General features: G+C 35.0%; 1 pseudogene; it reads left to right on the top strand.

The window, feature by feature from the left end:
* The first annotated feature begins 1,449 nt into the window (after positions 1 to 1,449).
* LOC125659016 (prominin-1-like) lies at positions 1,450 to 26,137 on the top strand (annotated as a pseudogene).
* The last annotated feature ends 246 nt before the right edge of the window (positions 26,138 to 26,383 follow it).

Genomic DNA, 26,383 nt, shown 5'->3' with positions numbered 1-26,383 from the left:
AATTGTGTTTTCTTCAGTTGATCATAATGCGCTAATTGGACTTAATTTAAATGTAATCATTTATAGGCAGATAATTGCTTTGACAAAGATTTTTAAAATATTTTAATTTTTTTTTTCAAATTATATAAAAAATGAAGATAGCAAACAGTGATCAATCTCATAAAGACTGCAAAAAAAAAAAAAAAAAAAAAAAAAGGAGCGGGGTCATCATTCACATTTTTTTTTTCTTCTTCAGAATCGTGTGAAGGATTTTCATTAAACTTGATGGAGATTAAGTCGATAAAGGTTCCCTACATATATTGTTACTGTTTGTCCAAATCAGTCAAAAGGTGGCGCCACCAGAATAACAAGTAGGTCACAGACGGTATCCCAATTGTGTAATATTTATATAAAAGGCTAATTTGCTTGGAAACGAGTTCGCGTACATATGGGCTTGACTGTTTTAGTATATAGTAATATCGTAGCTCTATTTGTACAAAAAGGCTATGTTACTGTAGATATTTTAGATATGGATATGAAATATAAATTGTTGTTATGGTAACCATCAAAATATCAAATTTTGTATTTTCATGAAAATGCTATCAGATTCACTTCATCAAAGATGTAAATAAAGTGAGTTTCTCAGCGAAAACGTTCGAGAGCATGCCCTTGCGCTACACCGATTTTCCATATTTCACTTCATAAGCACTGAGTGTGGATCAAACTCAACTCGTCTGGTTCTGCATTTTTGTTTGATTTTCATTAGCATTGAAAACTTTAATTAAGCCTATATATACCTGACTCCACAACCAAAAGCATAAAATAGATTGAAGTCTGAAGTAATTTTTTTTCAATATCTAACTTATATAATATTAATATTCATAAGTCAATAAAATCCATCTTGAAATAAGACTCTAATATGATTCAAACTTTGAAAAAGATAGTTGAGTAATTTGTACAAACCACCTGTAAATACATTAGACTTTTCTCATTGATTTCTATTCACAGTTTATGGACATGGCATTATGTCCTAATCGCGCGTGCTATAATTATGATATCAATTTGATGCTAAGATTAAATTTTTATCTTCCACTTTTTGAAACGAATGTCCTGTCAAAGATTTATATTTGATGGAAATTCTATTTCAAATGTGAACATCTAATGCCGTCATTTTCAACTTCGAGTTCTAGCGAACAAGAGCCCCGTAGCATTGTTTATACGATTACATCTGTATGTGTACCTTAAACTGCCCTAAATCAACTAATGAAATAGGTTAAATACTTGTATAATACGCGATAATGATTAAAGATTTTGATTTTCACGAATGTCGATGAAAAAAGTAGGGTGTTTAAATTTACTAATCTGATCCGACGTAGTCCAACGATTAAAGGTCATTCTCAAAATCAGAGTGGTGAGAAAACAGAAATGGCTGAAATGTTCTTCTGAATATATACCACACTTCCACGATTAATGGCGATGCGTGTTTTTATCGCGGTATGGATGTTAGTGGTCATCAACACGGTGATAGTTCGAGCAGCCACCGTAACCGATTATTTCGGAAATGAAGCGTATGACAATGGAACGATAAAATGGGCAGCCGTTCCCGCAGGTACGAAATATAAAACAACGAATGATTACAGTGATGGTGGACTGGGAACATTATTCGCTTTCGCCAGGAGTTTTATCAACTCGATTCAGCCAAAGCCCTTCCCTTTTGGTGAGTTTATACCGTTAGTGAACCATTCGTACAGTCATTTTACTCTTTCATTCCCTATTTAAGCAGATAGCAAATCAATGTGTATTTCATATGATTTATTGATTGAATATTGTTTAACGTCCCTCTTGAGAATATTTCACTCATATGGAGACGCCACCACTGCTGGTGAAGGGCTGCAACATTTCGGCTTATGCTCGGCGCTTATGGCCTTTGAGCAAGGAGGGATTTTTATCGTGCCACACCTGCTGTGACACAGGACCTCGGTTTTTGCGGTCTCATCCGAAGGACCGCCCCATTTAGTCGGCTTCTACGACAAGCAAGGGGTACTGAGGACCTATTCTAATCCGGATCCCCACGGGATGTATTTCATATGACGATATATATATATATATATATATATATATATATATATATATATATATATATATTCAGTGCTTTTATATATATAGATATAATGCTTTATAGATAGATAGATGGATAGATGGATGGATGGATGGATGGATAGATAGATAGATGTTGCAGGGGTACCTAGTATGCACATTGTGTAGTATCTGTCAATTCGAAAAATAGAATCGAATGCCTTTATTCAACCCCCAAACAGAAAGGGAAACAACACAAAACTACAGAAAATATCGGGAGAGCATTATATTATCTACCATATGATGCAAAACAGATCACGTGTTGCAATGGAATTAATTTTTCTGTATTTTTGTTGATAACAAGGAAAATGCTATCAATTGTAACTCTGTTATTTTGCAAATGATAACAAATTTAGATAAATGTTTAAAATCAGAATGTATTCTCACAACATCGCTCAATGATATTTTTATCTGTGGATGGTGAATTGACATTTCAGACATGATAAAGAAGATTCTCAATGGTGAATTTGACATCGGGGGTCAATATATGGAGGTACATTATTAATCATAATCAACTTCTATAGATGATGTAATTATTAATGGCATCGTCAAAATTGTTGAAAAAAAACTACTCATTGTCAATTCTACCCGTATTTGACGTGCAATAGAAAAAAATAACGTTTAATACCGTATACTGTTACCCTACCTATTCACTTATTCATTGCAATTTTTGTTGCATTATTACAGCTGATTAACTATGCTATGGGCTTTGGAGTGTGTGTGGTGATTGGTCTGCTCTACGTTGTATTCTTGCCGCTGTGTGGCTGCTGCTTTTGTTGTTGTCGTTGCTGTGGTAACTGTGGGGGAGATTTAAAAGCAGTAAATATCGCTTATTTCATTGTAACTATGATGTTCTAAGGTAATGTTGTAAATATCAATTAATTACATCGGATAAATGTTGATGGTTTGTGCGTGTTCATGGAATAAAGGATCCACATTTTCACACAAATGAAAGCTGAAGATAACAAACAGTGATCAATCTCATAACCCCTTTAAGGAATAGAAAATAGAGAATTGGGCGAACACGGATATCAGAGGTGGGAACAGTTGCTTAGGAGAAGTAAGCATCCCTTGTCGACCGGTCACATCCGCCGTGAGCACTATATCTTGATCAGGTAAACGGAGTAACCCGTAGTAAAAGATCAGTGTTCCAAGAACGGTCTAACAATCGGTATGAAACACGTCAGACAGCATATGACCCAATGATAGGTTGTATTGGCAAACTACATCATTATAACGACCATAGAATTGGCAAAATGCTGGGTTTAAACGAGACTGTTGAAACCCCTGTAACATCAACTTGTATGTTAGTAGCCTAATTAATATCAAAACAGATTTAAGACTGTGGAAGCTAGTAACATCTTATTTCAAATCATGTCGTAGTAAAAATAGGTAATTACCATTACAGGTATCACTTTAAGTGACTAAAGATTGTCAGAGATTTGAGCAAATGTAGTGTCTCAGAACAAAATTACATAAAAAAAATTACATACATTTTGTATTGGAAAACGTGAAGCACACATTTACCCATGTACGATTCTAAACAAAATTATTGGCCAAATTGAGGAAATTTGGAATTTTTATTAACTGTATGACCTTCCAGTGAATATGGAATACTAGTATGTCATACGTAAACACTGTTATTTTGATATAGATTATCCTGCCTTCTCCTTTTACTATAGCAAAGGAAATTTGTGCGTTTGCAACATCTACAGGAGATATCCCATCTTCCCTTTTAACGAGAAGAACATTCCATATAGCATATTTGTATCATAAATTTACCCATTTCAACGTAAAAGAATACGACGAGGCTTAAATAAATTTCCTTATTTTCTATTTTTATCAATTTATTTATTGTTTTTTCAGGAATATGATGACAATGAAGATTGCAAGAGAATGGGATACGCCCAAGCGGTGTTTCTATTGGCTGTTTTAATGACGTAATACTCTGCATGGTTTCCCTTTTTTATATCCAGTACTTATTTGAAGTGATTAGTCAGTGGTCGATTTAGAATCACAAGCGATAACCAATTCTATGTATAAGCATGGCCGTTTCCATTTCAGTGCATCTGCCGGATGCATTTATGCCACAAATGGCCGCTTTACTGTGGCTTTGAACTATGCGGACGGCAATATTGCAGACAACCTAGATGACATCCATGCCTATTCTCTTAATACACAATCGGTAATGAATTATTTTCTATTGTTGTTAAAATATAAACTTAAAAGTATGCAAAGGATTAAGATACTCCATTTGATTTCTTTCTGTAAAGTATAAAATCGATTGTAATATTTAGACTTCCGTCAAACACTTGGTAAAGCTTTCTAGTATTATAAATTCCTATACCTCTCCTTCGTAATTGTGAAATAATATTGACTTTGAGAGATGTCTGACAATTAAGATGTTAGTACTAAACACAATTCCTTGATTCTACATACGTGCGATGTTAAACCTCAGACAAAACTGTTTCTTTCCACGTTTATATGTTTGTGTGTTGCTTTACGACCCATTTGATTAGACGTTACCAGCTGTAGAGGATTTGTCATAAATGTTAACCAATGCATGACGCTCAAGGGCGTAAGGGGGGTCTTTATCTTGCCACGCCTACCGTGACACATTTTAAGGCCCAAAAGACCCGTAACTTACTTCCCATTTCAATGTAGGGTACTTGGTGAAAGAACACTCACTACCTATGCTGTTGCAAAATGAACCACTACTGCGACTGGTTCTTTCAAGAAACATTTTAGTGATAAGATCAAATACAAAATAAACTGCCCTCCATCCCACTCGATACATGTATGACATTAGTATTCATTCCCTCCTTTAGTTGGAATAGGGATATGTTTAACATGTACCATGTGTATGCATGTACCACCCTTTAGATTCCTTTGTATGAAAATGTTACTCGCTTTACAGTTTCCATACAAATGATATCTGAAGCGTTCCTCAGGTTGTGACAAAGTTTTCTCAGAGGAATCAGATGAAATATCGCAATATTTTTTTATTTACATATACTACTCAGACTCCTGATAACTACACTGATACGAACAACGCCATACAGACAGTGTATAGCTTCGTCAAAGATAGGAGACATTTACTTAGCATTTGAGAATCACACATCATCTGTAGTAAAATTCATGCAGAAATTACAATATTTTTTTCAGCAATTTCGATACGTCGCCATTGATATGTACAGCATCGTGGCCTCTGCAATCGTCCGAGACATATCCGGTAAGAAACGAAATCGAGATGGACATGTATATAAAAACATGACGTTTAATTGATGCAAAATGATTGTGTAAATATTCGCTGACCTAATCAAAATTATCGAGTGTATCAAAGATATCGAAAAAGGCAGTGACAAATTCTTCAAGCTTAACGACGCTTGCTTAAAAAAACCCTCTTTTTTATGTTTATCAGCTTCTAGTACCCAAACTCTCTGCTCACAGTAGCTAGTTTTTGCTGTCATTAACAATCTGGACAAAACAAAAGAGTGATTGAGATTAAAATTTGTCGTTTATTACAATACCAAATGACGAAAGAAATCCTCAACAGAAGATTCTGGGGGAAATCAGCTAATACATTCTACATCAAAGTACCTGCAAAGCTGAATTACTCAAAGAAGACATTTTAAATGTGATGAAAACGAAAAATTTATTTCTTTTATAAGTAAAATGAAAACAATTTACCATATGGAATGTAATTTATTATTATGATTTCTCAACAGTGGGGAAAATTTGTATAAAGACATGATATAGGGAGAGTAATATAATTTAACTTTTGAACATCATAGAAAATTTACAGGTCCCTTATTTTGTAGAAATTTTATATTTGTACTTATTCAACCAAACTTAGCAAATATATATATTTATATGGATATCCATTTTTTCTTGTATCAAATTCCCTTAAGCAAACGAATTTCCACCCTCTTCGGTATCCTTAATTCAATAGGATGAAATGTAATTTAATTGACTTGTATCCACGGACAATAATTCCCTGAAATTGGAAGTAATTGTATAATGAAAAAGTCGCTTCCATCCTCGCACATGAACTTCCTGATGCTGTTATGTGAAGATTGAACAATAACACACAGGATAGTGCTGCAATCTCTTTAGCACCATTCGTTTTCTTTAGTATAAACATATTCATTAGATAATTTGAATGTTGTAACTTTGCAGTTAATTTTCTCATATATTAGGAATGGGATCAGTCTTGGCGTCCAAAATTTTTGCTGTTCTTGATATAGATCCGGTAATCAATGCTGTCCTAGCGCTCGATCAAAGTAAGTAAATCTTTGACTGTAGCATAATCAAAGTATACAGAAGTATTTTTGTCTATCTGTAGTTAAATCATGAAATCATTTTCGTGGATATTGCAGGATAACCCCCGATGTTAAGAAATGTTGTTTGAAATATAAACGCCGAGGCGTTAGCGGAGGCTTTTTTATATGTCAAACATCATTTCAAGACCAAAGGAGGTTATCCTGCAACATACACGAAAACAAGAACTTTTTTGATACGTTTCTGAAATATATAGCCAATCGTTTTCCTATATACATGTAGCTACGAATTGGGTCAGTGTGTCGTCATAGCAGTTTTCGAAACGGCCTACATTGGTTTTTTTATCATTATTTTTGCTGACGAAATAGGTGAGATGGTAGGGGTATTCTAAATCTGTTTTGAAGAAAAATATTTCAAGTATTTAGTTTGATATAATCGGATTATATCAATTGCTTTCAGAGTCTGTGCATCACAATGTTTACATGTGTATTGCTCTCGGATTGTAGACGACTGGTTTTTACTGAATGGCAAATGTTCTTCAGTCATTTATGAATTTGTTTTACATCATATATTGATTGATGCTTATGATTATGAAATTGAATTATCAGTCATCGACCATATTGTTGTATTAGCAAAATACGAAGTACAAGTGAGATGGGTACATGTATCAATTTTCTCATAATCAATTAAGTTTAAAGGTATATCGCAGAATAATGACCGCGGCATTCCTTTGATCTTTGTAATAACCGTGGTAGAATAAAAAAGATAAGCTCTTCATCATGTGATTCCATGCTTTGCTCGATATTTGAGCATGATAAAGAATAAAAATTGAATACTAGTATTATCATGTATGACGTTAATTCCAATTCTTACTTATTATTATCATTATATTCATAATGCACATGATTAAACGTATAACTGTATTGTAAATCTGTATTACGGAGGCCCTTGGGTAAAATGTTATGAATATTTGGCGGTTACCATTCTAATTACCCGGTAAAATCATAAAACTATCAACTCCTTAAGTTACACTCCTAACGACGATATCGACACAGTTCTTATAGACGGTGTAGCATATTCATCCTGTTGCTTACATATCTATCAAAAAACTTGGGATACACCTCTAGCTAGCGGTATATGTTGCCGGCGTCGTCGTCGACTATTCACTTTCGATTTATTCCTTAGAACTAGTTCATACGAACTTAACATTAATAATTCTTAAACAGAATTCCTATTTGTTCAAATGGAATGACCTTCTCCAAGGGAAGATAATTATGAGAAAGTGGAAAAGATCTTCTTAAGAACGGCTCTACCATAAAAGCCAAAACTATCATGAAAGCTAAGTCATATTGAGTATGTATTTCCTAAAACCTGTTGTTGGGGTACACTTTTTAAAACTAATATCTTTTTGTAGTATGGATTAATGCTTTTCAAATAATGACCTTCGCTACGAGAATTGGGCCATAACAAGGATTTAAGGATTTACATAGGAGTACATAAGGAAATATTCAACTCGTCCACCATACGGCTACTTCATGTCAAATCAATATGCCAGCTTTAAAATTCATTTTTGTTCAGATATAAGGGCATGGTCTTAATGAGAGTATATCATTATTAATATCAGACTGAGTAGCATCTGTTGGACGCAAAATACGTGCGAGTATCTATAATAGGTATCTTGCAACAGCGGGCTTCCGTAAATACTGTACATGTATATATGCACTATAGATTTATATACTAAACAGTATCTCAGAGTCTGTTCTCTGTTATTTTGAATTACAATGCCACAAATTTCTCTTAAGATTTAATGGAGATCGATACTAACCTGGATAAAGTGATTGCTGACAAGAACTCACTAATATCAGCAACCAACACGCTGTCCTCTAGTCTGTCGTCGCTCAAAACATCGATAGACAGTACCAAGACCTCGTGTGCCAGCGACTGCACGCCCTCTAACGCCTGCGACGGATTCGATACGTCCCAAATGACAGTCAATGCTGACTTTTCATCGGTAAAGTACGCTTACGTTTCATTTGAGTTATTTAAGCTGGAACACTTCATGTAATTGCATGTATAAAGGGTAGATTTGTGTGTGGGGGGGGAGAGCACTTTTTAAAACCAGCTTCGCCTGGGTATTAACGTTGCTTCATCTAGTGGTAGTCTTTACATGTCTCTCGTCCATTTAGCACCACTGAGTCCATTACAGAAACTTTTATTCTAAAGTATCACTTACGTTTAGTTTCCAGACCTGTCATCTACTCAGACCGCCATTAAGGATGTTTTGGCCAAGAATTTGACCAAGGTGGCCCTCGAGGTTGGTATATGACTAACATATCCGATTATCGTAAAGCAAATTATTAGACTAAGACCATCAAATTCAGATTCTTTTTCCAAGTACCGAGTAATTGATATTGCCAAAAAGGCGGAGACTTTGATTTTGTGAGCGAACATGAGCATCATGAATTGGATATATTTACATGCAGGTATCAAATGAAAGCTTGAAATGATTGTGTTGGTATCTGTCTGTTGTAAAATTAACATGTTATGTATAACAACACTTTGTTTTATGTAGGCCAAGACTGCCTTAGATAATATGGAAACAACGATCAACTCTGAAACTTCGTCAATCCAATCATGCAAGTATTTGATATTCTAGGTAAAGGGGATATTGTGATGTACTTGTACATATATTAAGATATATCTAGGTGACGGGTACTGTATGATATTATAGATGACGTGATATTAAAGGTGGCGGGGTATTGTGTGATATCATAGATGACGTGATATTAAAGGTGGCGGGGTATTGTGTGATATCATAGATGACGTGATATTAAAGGTGGCGGGGTATTGTGTGATATTATAGATGACGTGATATTAAAGGTGACGGGGTATTGTGTGATATTATAGATGACGTGATATTAAAGGTGACGGGGTACTGTATGATATTATAGATGACGTGATATTAAAGGTGACGGGGTACTGTATGATATTATAGATGACGTCATATTAAAGGTGACAGGGTACTGTGTGATATTATAGATGACGTGATATTAAACGTGACGGGGTATTGTGTGGTAGTATAGGTGACCAGGCAGGATATTATAGGTGGCATTATGATATTATAGTAACATTATGATATTGTGTGTGCCATTATGATATTGTTTGTGACATTATGATATTATATGTGATATTATACATGACGGAGTATTGTGTGATATTACATGTGACGTTATGAAATTATAGGTGACATTATGATATTTTATGAGATGGGGTATTTATGATATTATAGGTGACATTATGATATTATAGGCGACATTATGATATTATAGGTGACATGATATTTTAGGAGACGGGGTATTATGATATTATAGGTGACATTATATATACAGGTGACATTTTATTATATTATAGGTGACATGATATTTTAGGAGACGGGGTATTAATGATATCATAGGCGGCATTATATATATATAGGTGTCATTATGATATTAAAGGTGACATGATATTTTAGGAGACGGGATATTATGATATTATAGGTGACATTATATCATTATAGGTGACATTATGGTATTTTAGGTGACAGAGTATTGTATAATATATGTGGCATTATGATATCTTACGTGACATTGTGATGTTTTAGGTGACGGGGTATTGTATGATACTATAGGGGACGCGTATTGTATATTATAGGGGGCTTTATAATAGTTGATGGGGGTACTGTGTGATATTATAGCTGACGGGGGATTTATCATGTATATGTACACTTTTAATTGACGTATGATGTAATATTCCAGCACTTCAGACAACCTTGGATGATTTCAAGGCCACACTAAACACAATGGTGGATAGTTTCTTAGCTCAAATTAATGACGTACGTACTCTGTTTTACATTCTTAGAGATTAATAATGAATTTGGTCCTTTTCATTCTTCCTCATAAACAAAATCCATTGGAACAAATGATATATTATTGTGATATTCTGTTACATCGTACCTACACTGGATTTCTAGTTAACTTCACAAAAATAATTACAAAGATATATGGCTGGATCTAGTAAATGTTCTACCAAGCCTCTATTTTTGCTTGTCACGAAAATATTAACATCTGTGAAGGAGAAACTTCAGACGCACCGTGCCACAATATATGCTAGGAGTGGTGTAAATCAAATGTGGATTCTAAAAATTTCAAAGAACTTTTCATAGTAAAGGATTCGACCCGGCATTGGCTGTTTATGGCCTAGCGAATGTGGAAAAAATAAACACTGATTTGTAATAAATCTGAGTGTTTATTTCTTCTGTATAGGACAGATACCGTTCAACGATATAGAAATGCGAAAAAATTCGAGCTATCAGGAAGCGTCATAACACGGTATCCTTTTAATTCGTTGCCCTACTTTTCGGGCAATTTTAAAGCGAAACGTTAGCATTTATATCATTTATTTAAAATGCATAATTGTTGAATGAGATGTTAAATATTAAGTTCACGCTAGGATGAAATAATAAAAAGTTCCATGAAGTATTATGTAAATGACAGTCAAAATACTAATACTGTGACATACTTATAATACACTGTCGGTAATATCGATCTACCTATACACGGTGTTGAATAAGTGTACATATGTATTAAACTCTGTGGGAATATTAATAGAAAATGTTATCAGGGAGAATATTCAATTCTTTTATACATAATGTGCTGTTTGTAAATTTTGTATATGTGAGGTGCTGTATATATTACATATATATACTGATATAATGAAAGAGATCAGCACTTACACAACTTTGACGTTACATTGAAGACAGTGACAAAAAATGCCCTAATTTTGAAGACATGGTATTTTTAAAATACTATGAAATATATAAAGAAAAGAAAAACGATTACAAATAGCACAAATCCTTGGTAATATTTCATATCAAAATCAATCATTTTTAAGACTAGGCCATAGTTGGTGGTTTGTGGGTCAAATCCTTTGAAATCGCAATTTTTTCCCTCAAATCAGCAACATTAAAACTTTAAAAAAAAAAATTCAACACTTCACATGACCATTCCTCACGATGAATTAAAGACTAGATTTGTTGACATTATAGACAGTTGCCTCTATAACAAAAAGGAAAAAGTGATCAGTCATCCTAAAAATCCCTTTGTTAAACACCACTCTGATTCCACGCACTAGTACTCTGAAGTTGAAATACAAAATATGCTTTAGTTCCTCATTGACAATATCTTCCTAGTCATTGGTGGTCAGGTCTCCCAACAGTCTTTGAATTCCCATGGGTACACATTATGTTCCTTTGTTAGCTGACCAGGTTTATATTCTTATGAAGCAGAGTTTATTCAGAAGCTTCTACAAGAGAAGAAAAAATATATCGACGACATTTTATCTATTGATAATAATAATTATTATTCATATGTCGATTCGATATATTCCTGTGAGCTCGAGATACAAGACACCATAGAGTCCTACACATCTGATTCTTACTTCAATTTTTTTTTTACTGAAAATAAATATTAACGACAAATTAACAACTCAACTTCATGACAAACAGCATGAATTCAGCTCCTCCATCGTAAACTTCTCATATTTATAAAGCAATATTCCATTATGACCTGCATATGGTGTTTGTCTCTCAACTGATTCGATACACAAGAGCTTGTTCTGCGTATGATCAGTTTTTAAAATCAAGGCAAGCTACTGACAAACAAGTCGATGTTACAGGAGTTTCAACAGTTCCGTTTGAAGTCAGCATTTCGCAAATTCTATGGTCGTTATAATGATCTAGTTTGACAATACTACCTATCATTGGGTCAAATGCTGTCTGACGTGTTTCATACCGATTGTTAGGCTGCTCCTGGAACTCTGATTTTGACTACAGATTACTGCGTTTACCTGATCAAGATATATGGCTCACGGTGGGTGTGGCCGGTCAACAGGGTATACTTGCTCCTCCTAGACATCTGATCCCACCTCTGGTATATCTAGGGGTCCGTGTTAGCCCAACTCTTTTATTTTGTATTCCTTATAGGAGTTATGAGATTGATCACTGTTCGTTATCTTTACCTTTCTTAGATGTGTGCGTGTGTGTATTTATAAGTGGTATTTCATTAATATACAATGTACATGTATGTAACAAATATGCATAGTGATTTCAAATTTCATTTTACAGGCTTTTAATACAAAAGATTTGAAAAAGTCCATGGGAAATTTCTTCAAATCCGCCCTTGAATACGACATTTACAGGTAAAATTCTTAGATTTCATCCCCCTTTTCTGTGTCTAAATTACAAGCAGAATCAATAGATCAATCTGCATGTATATACAACTGATTGAGCGTATCTCCTTCTATCGTATATATAGATACATGTATGTAGATATAATTAATAGCCTTAATACCCATTGCCTGTATGTAGATTACAGGTAGAATGAATAGATTAAATATCCTACACTGTATGTAAATTTCAGGAAGTTGGAAGGTCACTTACAGGTCATTTTTATCGAGATTTAGAAACAGTGAAACGAAGGCTTATCAGTGACAAAACACTGTAAATGTAAACAAATGCTTATAATAATTTATCTGCTTTACAAAGTGTTTTATCACATTCGTTTTTCAAACACTTCTCATCAAAACTTACATGTCTATCAATAACTCCTACTACTACTGTATGATTTATGATAAAAATGACAAAAATACATCTTTGAGGAAGAATACAAAATCGTTGCAATTTTAAAAACGAAAGTACGCAATTGTAGCAAAATTAAAATCAGAATAATAATTTTTACCCGTTATACATTGCTTGTTTGATCAGGTCAGTAGATATAAGCATAAGGATTTTACACTAAGATAACAATTCTTTGCATTTTGAAATTCCAAACACCACAGCTTTATTACACATATCCGTAAACTTCAAGCCATAGCAATGGTTGCTAGAAACAAAATTAACCCAAAGAGCCCATACAAAGACAAATATAGTATGCATTATGTCTTCACTTAATTCATTGGAGGAAAAACACGAAAAGGCAAATAAACTATCATAATTTAATTCAGAGTTATAAATTTCAATTGATATCAATATATAGCCCCAAAGAATGATTTTGGGATTTTTTGTTTCAAAGTACAGATTTTTCAAGTGGTTATGCATGAATGCATATGATGATAAGAGTATTTGTGTACTTCTACGAATCAACTGTCCCGTGGGTATCCGGGTTAGAATAGGTCCCTATTACCCCTAGTTTATCGTAAGAGGCGACTAAATGGGGCGGTCTTTCGGATCAGACTATAAAAACCGAGGTCCCGTGTCACAGCAGGTGTGGAACGATAAAGATCCCTCCCTGCTCAATGGCCAAAAGCGCTGAGCAGAGCCGAAATTTTGCAGCCCTTCACAGCGTTTGGTGACGTCTCCAAATGAGTGAAATATTCTCGATCGGGATGATAAACAATTAATCAATCAATCTACGAATCAACTCGATTGAATATACATGTACGTTTAATGCGTTCAACCTGCTAAACATTCAGTAATTTGAGAGCTGTCTGATATCTGAATAAAGAATTAGAAACCTTGGATATATGTACCATGTCTCACAATTTTTACTAGCTATGAGTATAAAAACCAACCCATTCTATATAGTTTGTTACTTACTTTTACACAGACAATACTTCGGCTATGGTTTAATGGGGATATTTTCCTTTATACCCGTTCTATTGATTGGCGGTATACTATGTGGGTGTCTCTGCAAGAAGAAAGACGTGAAACCGACACACAGAGGAGGGTGCGAGAGCTGCGGTGGATGTTTGTTGGTTCTGTGAGTCTATAGTCTATACTTTCTTAATGAAAATTACTACAGGCAATCGTACTGCCTATAATGTTTGTCGCACTTTTACCAATTTTAAATCAATAATATTATGTACGGATGTTTGGGGTTTCTGTTTTTGTTGGGGGTGGGGGACGAGAAAGATGCTATTGCTTGGGATAAAATTTATCTTCATTGATATATGTACTGAAATCAGGGATAAAATTTATCTTCATTGGTATATGTACTGAAGTCAGTGATAAAATTTATCTTCATTGATATATGAACTGAAGTCAGTGATAAAATTTATCTTCATTGATATATGTACTGAAGTCAGTGATAAAATTTATCTTCATTGATATATGTACTGAAGTCAGTGATAAAATTTATCTTCATTGATATATGAACTGAACTCAGTGATCTTTTTTCAGATCAGTTGCCCTAATGTTTATAATAGGAGCTTTGCTTATGCTGCTTACAACGGTGGCATTCATGATCGGAGGAAACTTTGAGAAGATCTGTCAAACATTTTTTGACATGTCCATATTTCGTGATGTAACTATACATTTATATATATAGAAAACAGAGTAAACTACATCTTTAAGATAGAGTTACATCATCATATATTTAAGTTTAACGAGAAAATATTGCGGTAGAATTTGGTGTGATGGGTTCCATAAGGATTCATAAGAATCAGTGTTGTATACGAGAAATATGTGAAGCATTTCTTATGAAAGGCGAAGATAACGAACGATCAATCTCATAACTCCTATACAAAATAGATAGTCGGGCAAACACGGACACCTGGATACACTAGAGGTGGGATCAGGTGCCTAGGAGGAGTAAGCATTCCCTGTCGACTGGTCACACCCGCCGTGAGCCCTATATCCTGATCAGGTAAACGCAATAATCTGTAGTCAAAATCAGGGTTCCAGGAGCAGCCTAACAATCGGTATGAAACACGTCAGACAGCATTTGACCCAATGATATGCTGTATTGACGAACTATATCATTATAACGACCATAGAATTTACGAAATGCTGACTTCAATCGAAACTGTTAAAACCCCTGTACCATCAACTTGTTGTCAGTAGTTTGCCTCGATTTAAAAACTGACTATACGCAGAACAAGCTCTTCCGTATCGTATATACATATACAGCTATACTTCATTATTATTAGATAACATGTTGAAATGTTGTCTTACGCAATTGTTAAGCTGTTTTAATGCCGATTTTGAATATGTTTATCTGATCAAGATCGACACGTGGCTGACGGTGGGTGTGACCAGGCAATAGGAGATGCTTAGTCCTCCTAGGCGCATGATCTCACCTTTGCCCTGTTCTTGATTTGTATTAATGATTGGATTTATAAGATTCATCACTGTTCATTACCTTCCCATTTTTCATGGTGTCACTATTTTGTCTAGAAAGAAGAGGTTTTCATACTTATATCATTTGTATTTCATTGTATTCTTCTCGTATTTCATTTTCTTTTATCTTATATTACTGTGTGGTTTTCTAGTTTGTGGATAAAGACGGAGTTCCAGGATTCAATCTGGGGCAAATGATTCTGAACGATCCTAATGCAAATATCAGTCTGTATGCTACTTTTCTGTAAGTACAAAGTCTAATTCATTTAAGGTGTGGCATTATCAGTATTCGATTTTTTACTATATAATCGTAAAATGTTCGTTGTTTTGTGCATGAACTCGAGTCGTCCACGAGCAGGGGGGTTGGGCTTGAACTTCCACAACGGGTGACAAAAATCTTCAATCATAAACTCTGCACAGCAATAACATGCTATTTTTCTCAAACCACGAATGTTTAATACCATAAAAAAATGATGGTTCGAATGTTCTAGATTTCGGAAACATTTTATATATTTTTATTCTCATCACTTTTTTTTCTTGGCCATTGTGTTTTTCAAAATTACCCAGGAAAAATAACCAAAAATATCAAAAATAAAGATCTCCAATTAGATTCCTGACCTGTCTGTCATTACAGTGGATGCAGAATGAACAAGGCGCCATTTGAGCTTCTGAATCTGAACGCAATTATTCCCATCGACAATTATCTCAACTACAGCAAGGTAAAACAAATGTATTCCATACAATGTCCACGGAACATATGTGTCACTATAAGTGATTTTAATTTGTAAAGCTTTTCTCAATCAGGACAGTTGGATTGATTGTTTGTTTTACGTCCCGTAAAGAATATTTCACTCATATTGTGACGTCACCAGCTGTAGATGAAGTACCACAAATTTAGACCTACGTCTAGTGCTCAGGGCCGTAGCAGTGAGGGTTCTTTAACATGCCAACGCCCATTGCGACACGGGACCTCCGTTTTTAAGGTCCTATCCGAAAGACCCGTGATTCTCATATCTAACTGCCGAGTGTCTGGCGAAGGAGCAATCACTACCTACATGTTATGTTAACGTGTTATATTTGAGAGATGGACGGGTGAACAGATAACGATACCGTATATGGGGTAATTTTGGAGCGCTTGAAATGTTGGCAGGTGAGGAAAATTCGTCAACAATAAAAGCGCCAAAATTCCTATACATATTTTTATGATACACTTCTTGAATGAAAATTTCAAACATTTTTTTTTATTTTGGAGAGAAAGAAGCCAAATGTTCCCAATGTCATACTTATCCGATAAACGGTATTTTCATGTGTCTGCCATGATCTGCAGGCGACAGAAAAGTCCAATTGAAATTTCATAGGTCAAGCAAATAATTCTATTTTTATCACAATGACATACTTTAAACGATTTTCAGATAGATAATGATACTCAATATTGTCGACACGTACACAAGAATTTGAAATTTGAAAAATAAGTTTTTGATAATTAGTTTTGAATGTTGGTAGTCAATATTGTGGACACACACAAAAACAAGAAATTTGTAAAGTGCTTTTATAGTATGGTTTTGAATGTTGACGTTGAGAGAACACTTACATGTCTATTTATAGTACATGGGCGACATTGATACCCAGATTAACTCGATAAGCAGCGCAGTGGATCTCTCTTCTTATAAAGTGTTAACACCAGACATGAACCAAGCTCTCACGGATTTCAAAAATTCTGGAATTGATAACATAAATTTCACTGCTATCAACCAAACGGTATGTATTCTTATTGAAATGATAAAAGTGTTACATGTAAGTACAATGACTAAAAATTGAAATATGAAAACGCTGTCACTATGACATAATTATGATTACTGTAATATTTCAAATTTCTCCGCTCTACAACTTTAATCGACCTTCTCGAATGCTGCAGAATGGAAAAAGGGAATGAAGCTGGAGTATTTTAGAGTGATGCCTATAAATTTTCAATTTCAAGATCAGGACCAAAAATCCAGAGTATGCAACACCTGGCATTGGTGCCTAAATCAAGAATACGAACAGCCTTAAATTAATTAAAGGCAAAGGGAACCCACAATTCTTTTACGTAATAAATGACAAGATTAATTATATGATAAAGATTTGTCATATTATCATGTTGATACATCTGTACATGGCCTAGATAAACCTCAGTAGTAATTTTAAAACGTTAAAAATTGAAATTCCCATTATCTATAGAGGCTGCCATGAAGCGGAACTCTTTTGCATTCAAGACCACAAAAATCAATAATTTTGACGTCACACCGTCTATTCCGGTTTTGATGAGATTCTAAGATCATCAATGATGTGCATGTGGTAGATTTTAAGAATGCATTCTAAATAGGTGAATGCCTTCTTGTCAAACAGTCAATTACACTAATGCCAAGGGGAGATGTGAAAAAAGTTCTTCCCCCGAAATTCCTGACCCAATAAGTTTATTTGAAAAGAAAGTACTATGTTAAAGTGTGGATCCATCGTTTACGTAAAGACAAGTTGAGGTTTGAGACATGTACATGTACGCAGAAACGAGTACCATCTGCCTGGTCTGCGACTCGACTGAACGTCTTCTTTTCTTAAATTCCTCTTGCGAAAGAATGGGCTCAGATCTGTACGACTCCAAACTTAACTGTTCGTGACTTGTCATGTTTACAGTACTGCTGATGAAATAAACCGAAACCGACGGTGTGACGTAATGAATTAAACTTCAATGGCCGCTCTCTTTAGCGGCGGGTAATTTGAAATATAAAATAGATTTATGTTGATTTAATTGTTAAGCAAGGATTTTGTTGTTAAAGACTGTCATTTACGATATCATTAAGTAATACTTCATTCATAAAGACAACAATGTGGTTAGGGTTGCCTTTCCCTTTAAAACATGCAACCATCAAATAACACTCAATATTACCCATACAGGAGGGGGATAGTAACGTCACCGACAAGGTGAAATATGTGCAAATATTTACTTTCCAATGTTTGTGACTGAGTTATTATTTTTTTAAAATTATAATGATAGCCATTTTCCAATGAACGCGATTCATCACTGTTCGTTATCTTCACTTGTTCATGGTGCAAGTTTGAATCTTTATAAATATAGCACGTCTCTTTCAATGGCTGGGAATTCCGATAGATATGATACTAGTAGAATGTAAATATACACATGTAAGAAAAACCGTTTTCCAAATGCTGCATGAAGTATGCTGATGTGAAGCGTCGCCGTAAATGCCCTTGTATATTTTCAAAAATGAACTTATTTTTCTAAATATTTATGACTTGCGGATCAAGTTCGAGTTTCATGTCATTTGGCCAATTTATTCACCGTTTTCGGACTTTTTCCTGTGTTTGTAGATAATTAGCTGATTGTTTATGCATATCTATACTGATGACCTTCAGATTAAGTTTGAGTTTTATTTTGATTGACCTATTTTCATGAAAGTTTGCCCGTAGACTTTGAAATTTAAAAATATCAAAACTCTTTTTTGGGGTATATTTTATTTGATGTTTTATATTAAGATGATATACTGATAAGTATGAAGGGTCGCAGTTCATACCTTTATGTATTTTCCAAAATGACATCTAATTCTAAAACAAAACTACATTTAAGTTTTATTTATATAAAAACCGTTTGTCCGTTTCTAGTTCTCTGTCTTGGCATTTACTCATTTATTTATTCTGTCCACTCACATGGCGGATTAGTTTCTCTACCAGCACCCGTATTTGCGATTTCATACAGATTTTAAACATTTCATCAATTAAAATCAAATTAGCGCTGATATATATAATGTAAATTGACATTGTTCTATATGAAAAGCATCTGATGTATTACAATAGTGGTATTTAAAAGGTTACGTCGAAGAAAAATAAAACAACAAATAAATGTTAATTTACCAATGAATTATAATTCTTGATTAAACTGCAATAGGCAAAATATATAAACGTCCAGTTTATTTGAATAATATGGACTATAGAACCAATGGGAGCGTGTCCGCTTAATCATGCATCCATTATTTCTATAACCCATAATACACACGCGTACAAACATACAACATTTACCTAATTAAAAAAAGAGGGACGGCGTGACATGCTATAACTTGGCTGTAATATTTTGCAGTTGTCGCAAAGTGTTGTGACGATTGACCTGAACTCGATGATATCGGCAATGGAAACCATACGGGACCAGTGTACCGGAACAAGTCGAGTAAGCCAGTTTTCATACTCTCCAGATTTCGTTACAATCCACGATGCTACGTGTACATCGATCTACCCGTACAATATTGATTTGAATTGTAATTGTCTGGGAAATACATGTAACACCAGAGATATCATGACCAATTTACTCTAGAGGAAAGAAGCATATATAGAAACAATTTACAAAACCTATATCCGTACTGTAACGATATGTTGTGTACACGAGTGTATTGTGCACAAGCATAATAGAATCAATTGTGGCAAAATGAACATTGATGCGTCTATTTATCATGTTTATCTGTGCAATAGTTAACTGAAATGATCTGCTTTAGAACAATTGGATACAACACATAACAGATACAACAACCATTCGAGATACAACCCTTCCTGCTGTAGAAACTGCAAAGGTGAGGAATTGTGTATAATTGCAAATGGCTATATCAATTTTAGACGCAAGTAACGGATCGCTCCGTTCACCTGATCAAGATCTAGGACTCGCGAGGATTGTGACCGGTCAACGGGTGATGCTTACTCTCCTAGGCACCTGATCCCACCTCTTGTGTGTCCAGGGGTCCGTGTTTGTCTGATCCCACCTCTTGTGTGTCCAGGGGTCCGTGTTTGTCTGATCCCACCTCTTGTGTGTCCAGGGGTCAGTGTTTGTCTGATCCCACTCCTTATGTGTCCAGGGGTCAGTGTTTGTCTGATCCCACCCCTTGTGTGTCCAAAAGTCCGTGTTTGTCTGATCCCACTCATTATGTGTCCAGGGGTCAGTGTTTGTCTGATCCCATTCATTGTGTGTCCAGTGGTCAGTGTTTGTCTGAATCCACCTTTTATCAGTGTTTGTCTGATCCCACTCATTGTTTGTCCAGGGGTCAGTGTTTGTCTGATCCCACCTCTTGTGTGTCCAGGGGTCAGTGTTTGTCTGATCCCACCTCTTGTGTGTCCAGAGGTCCGTGTTTGTCTGATCCCACCTCTTGTGTGTCCAGAGGTCAGTGTTTGTCTGATCCCACCTCTTGTGTGTCCAGGGGTCCGTGTCTGTCTGATCCCACCTCTTGTGTGTCCAGGGGTCAGTGTTTGTCTGATCCCACTCCTTGTGTGTCCAGGGGTCAGTGTTTGTCTGATCCCACTCCTTGTGTGTCCAGGGGTCAGTGTTTGTCTGATCCCACTCCTTGTGTGTCCAGAGGTCAGTGTTTGTCTGATCCCACCTCTTGTGTGTCCAGGGGTCAGTGTTTGTCTGATCCCACTCCTTGTGTGTCCAGGGGTCAGTGTTTGTCTGATCCCACCTCTTGTGTGTCCAGGGGTCCGTGTTTGTCTGATCCCACCTCTTGTGTGTCCAGGGGTCAGTGTTTGTCTGATCCCACTCCTTGTGTGTCCAGGGGTCAGTGTTTGTCTGATTCCACCTCTTGTGTGTCCAGTGGTCCGTGTTTGCCCTACTCTTGATATTGTATTCTTTATAGGATGTATGAAATCAAAGTTTTCTATCTTATTTTTTTTTCATCCTGTGAAGGCATTTGGCCAAGTTAGAATTGCATCATACATATATTTAGGCTCGCGAGAATGGCGAGGATAAAAACCAAATTACAATTAGGTTTTTATTTATTTGATTTTTTTTCCAGACTACTCTACAAACATCATCTGGTCAGTTAGAAGGATCTATCGGGGGAGTAACGGTATGTATTCCAGTGACTCATGAATTGTCTTATTATAATTACATACATGTACAGGAACATTAGAGTATGTTGGAAGGAAAAACCCTCTATGTTCACACACACACACACACAAACACAGATATATATGATATATACATTTATATATATACATAACATATCATAATTTAAACTGTAATTCATAATAACTGAATGGTAATTTTGCAGAGTAAGATTGATGACGTCCTTACCACTGCTGCTGCTGCTGATGATCAGATACAAAACAACGCCACCACAGTCTTAACTGATGTCAGTCAATGTATTATCAAATATATAAAATCTAAATATTCCACGCACAGAATAACATTTGAAACTTGTAATAATACAAGTTCAATTCCTTTGTTGTAACTATCTTCATTTAACGGCAAATGGAATCTAATGATTTTACAACGTGTTCAGTAGAATATATTTATGCAAGATGATAAAATTAATTTTAATCGGAAATAAAACTTCACACAGGTAGCGTTATCCTACAAAAACCTGATTTTAGGTTACATCGATTCCTACATCGCTCAGACACGTTCCTTGGTAAGTTCAAAATTTAAAATCATTGCTCTGATCAAATGATATAACATAATCTTACAGTCTTCTAAAATCCATTTGCGTACATACATTCTTCTATATTTATGGTTTGTATCATTGTTACTTACTGTGACAGATATTTAACGACCTTGCCGCTTGTCTTCCACTGTGGAATCTCTACGAGTCCTTTACTACGATGCTCTGCAGTTACACAGTAGATGCGTTGGTGAGTTCTTTATATTATTAGTGTCATCTGTGTATATCGCCAAGTCTATGTGACGCCATAACTTGAGTACTTACATGTAATATGTGACGTCTGCGGGTAGGTGAAGACGGGCATATTGTAAGGTCAATTGGTTCAAGGTCAGAGTGGTGTTATATATATAAACACTCTTTAACACTTTTTAAGTGACGTGTTCTTATTACTATTGATTTATCCGTCTGGGTATTCGCTATCCACGTCACTTTTATACGTAATATTTTCAGTAATGTTAAAGATGCAGTTGTCACATTTTGCATATGAGTACCTAATGGCTAGAGGAGGGCACTTGTATACTTCGAGGTCAATTTGTCAAAGATGACACCATATAGAAAATAATTTGTACAAACTATCAGCATTTGGCGGTGGCCTAGTTACTGGCGGTGTTCTAGTGCACTTTATCAGCTCTTCTTATGTTATGAGATTGATCACTGTTCGTTATCTTCGCCTTTCTTTTGAAACAGTTTATTCATATTTCATTAAAAAATGCATTTCTTTTAATGTACAGTCGTTCTATTTGTTTTTCTTCCCAGAATGGATTTTGGTTTGGGACTGGCTGGGCACTTGTGCTTTTTGTCCCGGTTATAATAACGTCTATGAAACTGTCTAAATACTATCGGCGAATGAAGGAGTGCGAGGGGTATGGAGAGTGAGTATTGTTCCTATGTGCCGGATCTTGAAACTTGTATCATGGTGATTTGTTTTTACAATTCTTTTCTTATATTAATGACTTCCGTCGAAATACGTAAACATTAATAGTGAATGCTGTAGATTCCTTATTTTACGAGAGTACTTATTATCGCGAAATGACTCGTGGACGTCAAATCGCGAGAAAATTAATTCGCGAGTGCTCTGTTGATCAAGTGTTTTAGGATGTATTTTAGCAATACCTCTATAAAGATAAAAACGAGAAATATTTTTTCGCGAGTGATGTTTCTCGCGAAATTACGAGATAATAAATTCTTCGCGTATATTTAGGAATTTACAGTATTCAGATTGAACAATTTTTAAAATACAGTCTAACACACATATGTAAGACATGGAATATCTATAAGAAATTGTTTTCTTTTGCAGTGATTCAGACGATGAAGATTACGACAGGTATTGAGATTCATTATTAGATTCATACAATGTATACGTATATTATCATTATTTTCAAAATCATTTGGAATAAAATTAAAATAATTTCTTCCTGCGATATATTGAGGATTACAAATCTGTTTCACACACTTTTTTTTTTTGGATACAATTAGTGAATATTTGTATTTTCCAGTGATGATGAAGATGATTATGATTATCCACCCAGGTAAAATGAGTAGACTATAGACTACACACTCAGAAATCCACCCAGGTAAAATTACTAGACTATAGACTATACACTTAGAAATCATTTTGTGGTTGCATAATTTAATTCTTTTCAAATGAAGTCGTAAAATTCGGACAAGCTGATATTCATATCTAGTTTATATATGCATAACTTGCTAACTCTGTATTTCAATATGGTAAGACATATTGAATGTATTTGAATATGAAATGCATGGCTCCACCATCAGCTTTCTGGCTTCCTATATGAAGTTTAGGTTGTTTGTTTTATATCACGTCACCAGCTGTAGTTGAAATACCACAAATTTAGACCTACATGTTTGCTTAGCGCTCAGGGTTGTAGCAGTGAGAGTTCTTTAACGTGCCAACGCCTGTCACGACACGGGACCACAGTTTATAAGATCATATCCGAAAATGTGCCTGTCACGACACGGGGCCACAGTTTATAAGATCATATCCGAAAATGTGCCTGTCACGACACGGGACCACAGTTTATAAGATCATATCCGAAAATGTGCCTGTCACGACACGGGACCACAGTTTATATGATCATATCCGAAAATGTGTTCACGCCTGTCACGACACGGGACCACAGTTTATAAGATCATATCCGAAAATGTGCCTGTCACGACACGGGACCACAGTTTATAAGATCATATCCGAAAATGTGTTCACGCCTGTCACGACACGGGACCACGGTTTATAAGATCATATCCGAAAATGTGTTCGTGTTCATGTACAGTCTACATGGTAAAATAAGAATTATTTTGTCGTCAACTCACTTGAATTAGATTGAAATGAAAATTAATTAAAATCAAAGGTATAAAAAGGTCGAGCTGTTCGTAAATCACTTATCAAATTGCGACAACCATAAACATCGATGTAATTGATTGTGCCTTGTATTATGCAGAACGACATATTCCTCTTTTTCTATCGTAGTACATGCATCGTTGTTATGATATGTATAGGGAGATATCGGGCATTTTATTCCGTTTTTTCCGTCCAGGGGGAAACTCTATACTGACTTTGTACATAGGGGGAAAGTATATGCTGGGGCGCGTTTTCCCCCTATGGGGGGAAATCTATCCCGGATCCGTTTTTCCAGGGGGGAAATCTATGCTACAACACCGGTCGTAACAACAGATCAACGTAGACCCCTTCTTCAAACACGAGGGATACAACATTGTAGTATATTTAGGACCTGTGATACAGTTTAATCATGTCTTAATCATATCATACACCTACTGTCGTCTTTGGATTGTTTGAAAAATTGTCATTTGATTACATATAAATGTGCCTTCAATCACAAATAAATTATAGAGCATGTTGTAATGCCATTAAGAGTGGTGCGTTTCACCTCTAAGATAATACATAATAATGTATGATATTTGAAGTATATAAGACTTATATTCTTCAAATATCATACATTTTTATATATTGTCGAAATATGCAACTACTTTTTGGAAGTAGTAAACAGAAAAATCTAAATATAAAAGAATGGCGTCTAGTAGAAACGTTAAAAGTGAGTGTTCAATTCATGCAATTAATTCCTTTATTCAAAACATTTTTAATAGAGATATATATTTGATATATCATTTTACGCTTTCTAAAACTGGGTTTGTTTAATTTCAGATACAACCAAGTGTCGCCATCATATTAGATTCATTTTGCTTCGAAGTCAGGTTCTATGGTAGACTGACAATGGGATTTCAACTTTGAACAAGAATTAAAACAGTTGTCTTGCTTGTTTTTTAGTACTTTTTATAGGGCGTGTTTCCCTCACAACTATATTATGATATATCAGTGTATGAAATATCAGAAATTTAGAAACTGAAACGAATGTTGGTAAGAGAACCGAGAAAGAAAAAATAAGATGTTTGGTAGAGCCTTTCAAGCCAACAAGATTCGACGCTATATTAAACTTATGACGTTCACATAATCTTTTTCCCAAGTATAGTTTATAACCAGAATCAAATTCTCTCTCTTTCAAGGAATTTTGCTAACTATTCATCAAGTAAACGATCACATTCCCTTCATACAAGAGGTAACAGAAATATTAAAAATATATATGATCATACTGAAATCTTTTCAAGAAATGACCAAACTTTTGAGATAATTTCTTAAGCAAATTCAAGGTCTTACAAGCACATGTAAATGGTCAAAATGGATATGCAACACTTTACACACATATATACACGTATAGGAATGCTTTTAAAAATCTTTTCAAGAGCAAATATAAAATCCCTGTTTTCAAACTTGTTCAGCTGTTGTCATCGATAATGTAACATAGCACCTTAAATGTAACAAAAGTTATATGGAAACTGGGAAAATATCGTCATAAATGTTAAGAGCAGAAAATTAATAACTTTAAGAGCATATCCTCACTATCATCATTATTATTTTGGGGTGGGATTGTCTGGTATGAATTGATTTAATTCACGATTAAAGTAATTGTTTGTCGTCTTATTTTTTGACTGTGATGCTTTGTGTATATGTCATATTGAAAATGAGTGTGTATTTTTGTACGAATCATTTTATGCATATACCTTAAACCTATGAACTGCATGGTTCATGGTAATAAACAATACTATACAGTTTTCATGCTATATAGATTTAAGTATGTGAAGTATGCAAAATTGTCTTCAGAGCTTTGGTTTGAAAGCAAAGTATACAGGAACACGTTTTTAAATCACATGTTGCTTATAGGTTCATTTAATCAAAGTGTTATAATGTCTACGATAGGAGTCCCACGTTTTACACAGAAAATATCAAATATATGAATGAAAGGTGAAGATAACGAACAGTGATCAATCTAGGAACTTC

Source organism: Ostrea edulis, chromosome 9 (assembly GCF_947568905.1).
Source record: "Ostrea edulis chromosome 9, xbOstEdul1.1, whole genome shotgun sequence".
In the NCBI taxonomy this organism is placed as follows: domain Eukaryota; kingdom Metazoa; phylum Mollusca; class Bivalvia; order Ostreida; family Ostreidae; genus Ostrea; species Ostrea edulis.
Note: the sequence above shows the minus strand (reverse complement) of the source record. Positions and strands in the feature narration are given on the sequence as shown.